General features: G+C 50.2%; 1 long non-coding RNA gene across 2 annotated transcripts in view; it reads right to left on the reverse strand.

The window, feature by feature from the left end:
* The window catches only part of LOC115285658, a 16,177-nt gene extending 8,043 nt beyond the window's left edge, over positions 1-8,134 (reverse strand). The window contains exons 1-2 of one of the 2 annotated variants that reach the window (XR_003905632.1): positions 8,069-8,134; positions 3,602-3,740 (exon numbers count right to left, since the gene is read on the reverse strand). This is a non-coding gene — a long non-coding RNA (uncharacterized LOC115285658). Of the gene's footprint in view, positions 1-3,601; positions 3,741-3,824; positions 3,975-8,068 lie in introns of those variants that run through there. The other variant, XR_003905633.1, reaches the window with a different exon arrangement.
* Between the last annotated feature and the right edge of the window lie 148 nt (positions 8,135-8,282).

Genomic DNA, 8,282 nt, shown 5'->3' on the forward strand with positions numbered 1-8,282 from the left:
CCTAAGCAGGCTCCACACTGTCAGTGTATAGAGCCTAAGGCAGGGCCCATGAACTGCAAGATCATGACCTGAGCTGAAATCAAGAGTTAGACACTTAACCAACTGAGCCACCCAAGTGCCCTCCAAACCTCCAGTTTTTAGCCAACAAAGGTTTACACCCACCAACCCCTGTCACCTCTCTGACCGCACATCCCCTCTCTGCTCCAGCCACACTGGGTTTCTCTCCCCTGAACAGGCCAGGACTAACCCTGTCAGGGGACTTTTATGCTAGCTGGCCTCTGCCCAGATACCACATGGCTTACCCTCTCCCTTCATTCAGTGTCTTCTCACCATCCCCTTGGCAAAAAGTCTTTGAGGACTGCCCCAGCCTGCACAGCAGCCCCTCCCTGATGAGCGCAGCCCCTTTATCCTGCTTGGCTTCCTCTACCCCTCCTGCCTCCACCAGGCACACTACCTTCTGCCGTGGTTACCTGTGCACTGCCTGCTTCTCCCTACGAGAAGGCTAATAATATGCGGGAAGAGAGGGGCTTGGTCTGTTTTGCTCACTTTGTGGCTGGAACATAGAAGATGCTAAAGAAATCATTTTGAGATGACTTCCTGGGAAATCAACAGTATGTTAATACATTGGAGTCTTTCTTTGCGTATCTCTGAAATGAAGATGGCAGTACTCACCTTACAAGGGTGTGCATTTGTTTGCACACTCAAGGGTCCACTGTGAAATCATTCTTTGGACCCAAATTCACCTCACTCCAATGTGCATATATCAGTGATCTCACACACACACACACACACACACACACACACACACACACATATTGCCTCTTTTCTAGAATCCCCTGTGCCTGTCCCTTCCACCTGGAGTCCCCAGAGCATGAAAAACTATAGTGGTTCATTTCCTGTGACCCAGATCAAAGAATCATTCCTGTCCCCAGGGGTGCCTCCTTCTGGGTGTTCTTCCCTCCTGTAGGGACCTGCACACACTTCCTGTGCAGAGTATGGGGGTGTTAGTGCTGGCCTGCAGTCCACTAAGCCTGGACTTTGCAGCCAGGGCCCCAGAGAAGGACAGGTACATCTGGTGTGGTTCCTGGGAACAGGATCTCTGCTATTAGTGCTTCATCCCAGGCCTGGCTTGGGGCAGTCAACGGCTGGCCAGACCTCAGGACACAGCCAGGGCCCTTGAAGCATGATTCCAGAGACACCACCAAGTGGAAAAGAACAATCAATAGTGCTCAACTACCAGAAGCCGAAGCTATGTCTTTCCATGAAAGGATACGGCTTGGAAATGACAGAGCTGGGATTCTGACCTAGGTCTGTTTCGCTCCAAAAGTGAGCCCTTAACCATTAGGATCCCATGCTTCACCTCTAAGGTTTTCCGTGCCTCTCCCACTGGCCTGCCTAGTGGGGAGGCTTCAATCCAACCTGGCTGCGCTGGCTTGGCCTAAAGGCAGATGCTCACAGAAGGATGGGCAGCCCTCTGGGGAGGAGGTCAGAGACCTCAGGAAAGGTTGGCGGCAACAGAGGCAGTGTTCCATTCTCCCAAGCACCAGCTAGTCTCTGCAATACAGCTGGTGACCTGGTGGCGTTGCTCCAGAGGAGAAATGACCAGTCTCAGTCAGTCTGGAAGGCTCTAGATGCAGCCACAGGCTCACCCTGTCCTGGCCTCTTCCCAGGCATTTCCCTAAGCATCAGCACAGGTCACATGGGCTTCTAGGCCGTGAGGAAACAATCATTTGGGACATTCCTGAGCTCCTGGGGAGGCGGCTCTCCTTCCCGCCGCTCTGGGAACCCTCAAGTGCCATGTCCAAACGTTGGCTCTTGGGAATGAGGGCTGCCAGAGACCAGCTCTTTCCAGTTCTTCCTCCGTGTGGGGCTGCCCCCGTGTTCAGGCAGCCAAGGGGAACTGGAGGCTAATGCATTCACCGCGCTTCTCCTTAAGTAGGTAGGACAGAGTTCCCCGTGAGGACAAACAAACACCTTGGTCAGGTGCTTTCCACCCAGCTGACATTTCTGGAGCAGCCTGTGCCTGCCGGCCCACAGCAGTGCTTCTCAGATACCTTCTTCTTCAGTACTCCCCACAATCACAGGACAACAGCCGTCTCCTGTGTGATGGACACAGAGACCGAAGTCCAAAGCCGTGAGAGGCCTGAGAGAATTGGCTCCAGTGTGTGGGACTACCCTTTCTTCCGCAAAGCCCCCCAGGCAGAGGTGGTGGGCAGGGGCTGCTGGGCTCAGGTTGGGGTCTGCTCTGTAGGGCCCAAGGGTACATCAGGGATTTAAATGAGAGGAAATGCCTGGCAAGCTCAGGCTGTGAAATTGGCATAAACTGGTGGGAAGCAGCAATTTTTTAAAAAATGGAATAGTATCAAATAGCAAAGAAAGGAGAGAAGAGTAGGGAAAACATCAGCATATATCACACCTACTAGAAAAACTTGCACACGTGTATGTGTGCATGTGTGTGTTTTATAACGTCAAATCCAATTGTTGCGAACTATGCTCCAAAATCACACGCACATAAAACTTGATAATGAATGTGGCCTAGCCTCCCTGAGTAGTAGGAAAGAAGTTGGAAGAGGACGCCAGATTTCTTTGATTTAATAAAAAATTTTTTAAAGCGCGACTGTTCCTAAAATCAGCGTACATTTTACACCCAGAGTGTAAACACTTAATGGCATTTTCTTCTTTCTTAGACAGCTTTAGGCGTTGCAAGTAAATGATATTTCAGAACCAAAACCCCATGACCATAATCGTTACGCTGTACAGAGCCTCCGGCTCAGTGCTTCTAAGCAGATCTTGAAGGCACCTGACTGATTTGAGTTATAAAGAGGACATTGCTCTCAGGCACAGCTAAGGGCAGGGAGACCCGTAAAGGTGCAGGGGGGCAGCTGCTGCCTACACAATGCACTGGCCTGCAGCCCTAAAGTCCACGCACAGGTGTGCCTGACCCCAAAGCTCATTCTGTGTCCTCCCCGGAAAAGGCTGGGTATGAACCATCCCAGGAAGGCATGGTCCCGCGTGCAAGCTGCAGATCTTTCCTTCCTTCCTCGGGGCTACTGCTCAAGCTCTCCATTTGTAATCAGACTCAGGTCTTAGTGAAGTGACAGTTTCTTCCGGGGACCTCTGTTCCTTCAGCTGTCCACATTGAGGATGCTCCTTTGCTGGAAGCCAGGCTAGGATAAAGGAACTCCTCTCCATTCCTTGCTTCAACTTTTCCCCAGGCCCATCTCCCATGGCACTCCTGCCGGGGTGGCCTGAGTTGCTTGAAGCACCCAAAAGCAGGATGCTGTCCTGAAGTCAGAGTTCAGGAGTAATTCCAAGTTCATATGCTAAGGGGTCTGGTCTTTGCCTTTGGGCATACAGGCCCACAGTCCACCCACCCTGGGCTCAGCCTGCTGCCTCTGTTCCCTTTGCCACCTCAGGGTCCTCCTAGCTTGGAACTCAGCCCTCCTGCAAGATGCCCCACTCATCCAGGGCTTTGGGCCCTATTCCACTTGACTCTGGGCACATCAGCAAGGGCCACTAGCTCTGCCCAATTTCATGGATATCTAACTTTTAAGTCTCATCCCGGGGCCACCACTAACTCAATGCAAGAAATTTTAATTACCTGTTGAACAAAATATTGAAATGAATGTCTGAGGATGTATCATTGGCACATGCTCCAGCCTCCAGACCTGCAGCTTCAAAAGTGTTGAGACAGCCGTGTCTCTGGGCTGGACCCAAGGGCTCCTCACAGCTGCCCATCCCTGCAAAGTTTTGGCACATACGGCACAGCTGATCATAAGTCTGCCACCAAGGACATAGTTCGAACATCAGTTTTGCTCCTTTACCTGTGAACTGAAAACCTTATGTCCAGATTTCACCATGTCTTAATTTTGCTGATGGCTCACAAACCACAGGCCTCCACAGTCTTGAACATATGTGTCCTTGGGAGTTCAGATTCGCAATCATCCTTCCTTCCCAATTTTTCCAGCTTCAGCAAATTCATTCCACCAGCAGTCCTGCTGGGGGGAGGGGCGGGGTAAGGGGGGCTGAGTACTGGCAATGCCAGGGCAGCAAAGAGGGACCCCTTCTCAGAGCAGCCAGATGGCCCCCATCCAAACATAAATTAATAAATAAATGAGGTTTCCAAGTAAAATAAGACAGACAAGCACCCTCCACTAGGGTTCCTGCACACCCACCCCTCAACCTGGTCCCCGCCAAGAGGGTGTTTAGGAGGATGTCCAGAAATGTCCAGCGCAGCTTGGAAATGATTTCCATTTCCTCTCTCCCCCCACACACCGTGAGTTTTTTACAGAAATCAGATCAAAGTGGAACAAATTTGTGAGGTTCCCAGCACTACAATGCTCCTTCCTCATAGTTTTTGTTCACATGTTCACACCCTTCGGCATCAAAGTAAAATAAAACAGGACCTTAAAGCCATCTTCGGCAGGTTTGGGCTTGGAACTGTGGCAGGAACTAAAGACGTTTATGAGAAATCTCATCTTAGTGACTTAGCCAAACCTACACACTCGATTAGCCAGGAGGCCACTACCAGGCTTTGGGAGTATCTTCAGCCTGGACTTGTGACTTTTTGGGTGTGTCCCCTATGCTTAGTGCAGTGAAGGGCAGGTTCATGGACCCTTGCATTTCCCAGAACCCAGAAATGCAAACACAGAGACTAACTGACCCTCTGGACATGGCCAGTGGAGGTCATCCATGGGCCGAAAAGATAGGCAGAGTTTTAATGAGAGTCTGGAAGAAACAAACAAAATAAACAAATGGAAAACAAAATTTATAAAATAATATCACACATTTAAATTTAAATCATGTGAGAAGGGCCTTTACAATGGCCTTCAACTATTTAGGATTTTAGAGTCAATCGATTGCTTTCCTCACAAAAGCCTGGAAAGTACCTCAAAGGGAACAACGTGTTAGCAAAAACATCAGTCTCACCTTGCTTTGGGGTTCTGCTCCTGTGCCCAGTAAAGAGTGAGGTTTCTGTAGGCACTAAATAAAAATGTTCTGCATGCACCATACCTCTCCTTTATTTGAAACCCTCCAAGAACTTCCCAGGGCACCCCATTCCACACCCTTTTCCCTTCCCCATTCTCAATCACATGGGGCTCCTTTCTGCTTCCCCCAGGGTCCTGAAGCGCACCTTTCCTTTGTCCAAGGCCTCTTCTCAGACCTTCCTTTCACCGCATGATGCCACGTAGCCTTCAGGTGGGACCTCCCCTCCCCCGGGGATGCCTCCCTGATAACTCCCAGTTTCCATCACAACCCACAGAATTCTGAGTCATCCGTCATCCATGGGGCTCACACTTGGCCTCTCAGCTGGCCCGGCCAGGACACCCCCTGAGAGCAGCTGACCATTCTACAGTCTCTGAAAGTCTTTGCTCATCGTGCAGCCCATTTTAACTCTGTTTTCCTTCTTTTTGGTCAAATCCTAAGTCACTATACCAAGAAGGAAGGCAGCAAACTGTCACATGTTAGCTATTTACAAAGTAGTGCCCCATTTCTGTTACTTTGTCCATATGCCCTGAGGAGTTTTCACTGGTCCAATTAGCATCAATAAGGTGGCAAGCTCATATTTCTCTAAACACTCTCATGTGGGTTACGCTTGCAGTATATGTTAATATATGACATAGAGCATAGTCCTCATTGTATTAAAAAATGAAACACTTTAGTGTAGCAAGTGTAATATAGACACTGTAACTCCCCAGGACTGTAGACAGAAGCATGAGGAAAAATGGAATACAGGATTTTTTGCATGCGTGTGCAAACCCCCCAAAGGACTTGCTCACAAGTATCTATGTTGTTTAGCACTTCCTTCCCCATAAATGTTTGGAAAGAAAATTATTGCCTTAGCACGTTTTCAGTGACTCTCTGAAAGAAAAAAGAAGAAGACGAATCCAAGAAGGGAATTTAGTAAAAGAAACACAGAAAAGCAGACATGCAAACCAAGTGTAGAGGCAGCAGAGGACCCCTGGGGAATGGCCTGGGCCGGGGGCTCTCAGCCCAAGCTGCACGTCAGGACCTTGACTCCCAGGCTGTGACCAGAGAAACCAGGCTTGGAGATGAGACTCAGGCAGCAGCAATTTTTTGGTTCTGTGGGTAACCTCATCCCGGGAGATCACTGCTCTGGACCAGCGGTTCTCAAATTTAAGAGATGAAGAGAATCACCCAAAAGCTTCTGAGTACATAGATTCCTTGATCGTATCCCTTAGAGCTTCAGGTTCAGCAGGTCTGGGCAGGGCCAGGTGCAGGTACGTCTCTAACAGGTCCCAGGTGATGTGATGCTGCAGGTCCAGGACCACAGGGTGAGGAAGAGCCTGTGCTCTGGAGTTTGGGGCATTCAGCCTTCAAAGTTTAAAGTACTGGCTGATATGCAGCAGGCAGTGACCATGCACTGTTCAGGGAAGGGAGGGCAAGAGACCCATGAGATGTCAAGATTGAAAGGCACACCCATCCTCTGGAGTGTTAACCCTGCCTCTTGGTGTCCCCCTCCACATGCACCCTTCCCCTCCAGCGCAGGCAGCTCCCTGTCTCCCAGGGGAGTCCAGGATGTTTCTTCCAGGTCTGATTATTGTGAAATTCTCCCTTAAATAGAATTGAGTTTTGTGTGCTCTATCCTCTATTCAGTGGTCTCAGCACACCTGAGTGTGAAGGCTACATCATCCAGGCAATGTGAAGACCGGGAGAGTTATCGTCTTGATTTCTTATTCGGTTGTCTCCCCAATATCTTTCTGGATTGGGTGCAGCGCTCTTCCTGGCTCATGGCCCATGCAAGCCCATGTCTGCACCCTTTAATGCTTCAGAGCCCAGCTCACCTCCCGTGCTTCGTCTCCTTGAATTCTGTTTTTGTCCCTAAAGAGGGAAGTCCCTATGACACCTTCACTTCTAACTAGCCCTCCACAAAACCAAACAGGATGGGCAGGAAGGGGAGGGAGGGTCATATGAAGTTGGGCACCAGACGACATGTAAAAGTTGGTCCCTTTTCTGTCACTAGGCTCTAAAAAAAAGCCCTCCGTGTCCCTGAACTCCAGTGACTGCTAAAAGCCTTTGTGGCCAGATTCAGAGGTAGTGGCTCTACCGCCAAAGGAAACCTTTCTCGATTGTGGACCCACTGGCTCCTTGAAGCATCTTTTTTTCTCACCGAGTGTAATAAAAGACTTTGTGGGCCTGGGTGGGGTTGACCCTGCACTTTTCTCGAGGCTGGCCTGAGAGGCTCTGGTTGAGGGGCCCTGGTCAGACGGCCCTTCCTGGGGCCAGGCAGTGAGCACTGAGCCCAAACGCCCAGAAGCAAGGCATCCTGGACCCATCTGGTGTCCTCTCCCAGGCTTCCCATTCCACCTGCCTTGGGACCTCGAGAATGAGAGAGAGAGAGAGAGAGAGAGAGAGAGAGAGATGATATCATTTGATGAGGAAGAAGGCAAATCCACCCAAGCCCTAGCCACTAAAATCCTCAGGGTTGGGCAGTGCTGAGATCCAGATGTGGATATCAAGACGCTGGGAAGGGCACATGGGTGGCTCAGTCGGTTAAACATCTGACTCTTGTTTGGGGCTCAGGTAATGATGTCAGGTCATGGAATCGATCCCGGAGTTGGGCTCCACAACAAGCGTGGAGCCTGCTTGAGATTTTCTCTCTCTTCCCCCTCCCCCGGCTCACACTCTCTCTCAATCAAGAAAAGAGAAAAATGATGCTGAGAATCCCACATGCATGCACATCCTCCAACCTGATTTCTCAGCTAAGCTGCAGACTCAATGATTCAATTACTTGCTTGTACATCAAAGGCATCTCAAACTTGGCATAGACAAAATTGGTCTTGATTTTCACATCCATCTTCCCCTGTTCAAGTAATTCCCCTCCCAATTTTCCTATCTCAGTATGACACAAGCGATCTCCCCAAAACCCAGAAACACCTGCGATTCTTCAGCAGCAACCCCACCCACCCTACCCCCACCTCCATCCAACCCATCAGCAAAGCCAGCGGGATTGTTTAAACACGAACTAAACTTCAAGCTCTCCGAAAGCTTCCCATAGCCTTTGGCCTCCACACCCGACCACACCTTCCCTTTCCTGTTGCCTCACCTGGCTGCCCAGAGAGTTCTCAGCGCATGCGCAGGGAGAGCAAGGCGAGAGCTGGGAGGGACTGGAGGGGCCTCCCGAGGTGGAGTTCCAGAACTAGTGCTAGGGTCATAATGGGACCAGTATCCTGCCCATTTGCCACTTCCAGGCTGTGGACCCAGCCTCCAAGTTCCTGTCTCTTCTTTTACCCCTCATTAATGTCGCCATTGTTCTCATT

Source organism: Suricata suricatta, chromosome 2 (genome assembly GCF_006229205.1).
Source record: "Suricata suricatta isolate VVHF042 chromosome 2, meerkat_22Aug2017_6uvM2_HiC, whole genome shotgun sequence".
Classification (NCBI taxonomy): domain Eukaryota; kingdom Metazoa; phylum Chordata; class Mammalia; order Carnivora; family Herpestidae; genus Suricata; species Suricata suricatta.